The sequence below is a fragment of the Paramisgurnus dabryanus genome, unplaced genomic scaffold, assembly GCF_030506205.2.
Source record: "Paramisgurnus dabryanus unplaced genomic scaffold, PD_genome_1.1 h2tg000223l_1_83714__unordered_in_group0, whole genome shotgun sequence".
Lineage (NCBI taxonomy): Eukaryota > Metazoa > Chordata > Actinopteri > Cypriniformes > Cobitidae > Paramisgurnus > Paramisgurnus dabryanus.
The window spans coordinates 8,424-10,000 of NW_027394124.1; positions in this window are offsets into that span (position 1 = coordinate 8,424).

Genomic DNA, 1,577 nt, shown 5'->3' on the forward strand with positions numbered 1-1,577 from the left:
TCGGCTACGGCCGCAAAACGATCCGCCCTGGATCATCAAGGCTAATGCCTAAAAACTAAAGCTACCTTGGGTGATGGAACTCGGCTACGGCCGCAAAACGATCCGCCCTGGATCAAGGCTACGGCCTAAAAACGGCAAAAAAAGATCCAAAAGTCCCTGGATCAAGGCGCTTCGGCTTAAAACCTGTGAAAAGATCCGCCCTGGATCAAGGCTACGGCCTTAAAACTGCTCAAAAGATCCGCCCTGGATCAAGGCTACGGCCTTAAAACTGCTAAAAAGATCCTAAAGTCTCTGGATCTAGGCTACGGCCTCAAAGACACACGTGTTGTGAGAAAAGATCCGCCCTGGATCTCCAGGCTACGGCCTCAAAGGTTCGACCCGACCATATATGCTCAGACACGGGCGAACACAAAAGCGTAACAACCCCTGTTGGAACCGTCGAAGGATCTCGGCGTCGGCCGTAAAACGGAAACCCCCCGGTCGTCGGTACGCGTGTGGCGGTCGAGGGCCCCCGGCCGCCGGTCGGGCGGGCGCGTGGATAGGTCTCCCGAGCGGTCAAGGAGTCCCGGAAGCCGGTCGGGCGAGCGGCCGGCCCCGGGGCACCCTACCCTCTCGGGCGCACCGACCCCACGCGTTTCGTCTCGGTCGGCGTCCGGGGTTCCGAGACACCCTTATGTATCTGTGTGACAGACGGAGTGGCACACCGTCTGCGGCGGGACAGGGCCGCCGACCGCGATGGAAGTCGAGTGTGGCGGCTTCCAGGGTCCAAGACCCTATAGACGGACGGAGTGGCGACCCGTCTGCGGCGGGCCAGGGCCGCCGACCGCGATGGAAGTCGAGTGGGGCGGCTTCCAGGGTCCAAGACCCTACAGACAGACGGAGTGGCGACCCGTCTGCGGCGGGCCAGGGCCGCCGACCGCGATGGAAGTCGAGTGGGGCGGCTTCCAGGGTCCAAGACCCTACAGACAGACGGAGTGGTGACCCGTCTGCGGCGGGACAGGGCCGCCGACCGTTACGGAAGTCGAGGGGGACGGCTTCCAGGGTCCAAGACCCTATCTGTGTGACAGACGAAGGTGCATCGTCTGGGGCGGGACAGGGCCGCCGACCGCTATGGAAGTCGAGTTGGGTTGCTCGTGAACTTCCAGGGTCCAAGACCCTCTCTTCGTGACCGACGAAGGTGCTCTGTCTGGGGCGGTACGGGGCCGCCGACCGCTATGGAAGTCGAGTTGGGTTGCTCGTGTACTTCCAGGGTCCAAGACCCTCTCTTCGTGACCGACGAAGGTGCTCTGTCTGGGGCGGTACGGGGCCGCCGACCGCTATGGAAGTCGAGTTGGGTGGCTCGTGCACTTCCAGGGTCCAAGACCCAACGCGTTTGACCGACGAAGGTGCCCCGTCCCCGGGCACGGACGGGGACGGGCCCGGCCTCCGGGCCGCCGTGGAAGTCGAGTCGGGTGGCTCTCGCACTTCCAGGGTCCTCGACCCTATCTGTCTGACCGACGAAGGCGCTTCGTCTCGGGCGGGCCAGGGCCGCCAGCCGCTATGGAAGCCGAGTCGGGTGGCTCGTGCGCTTCCAGGGT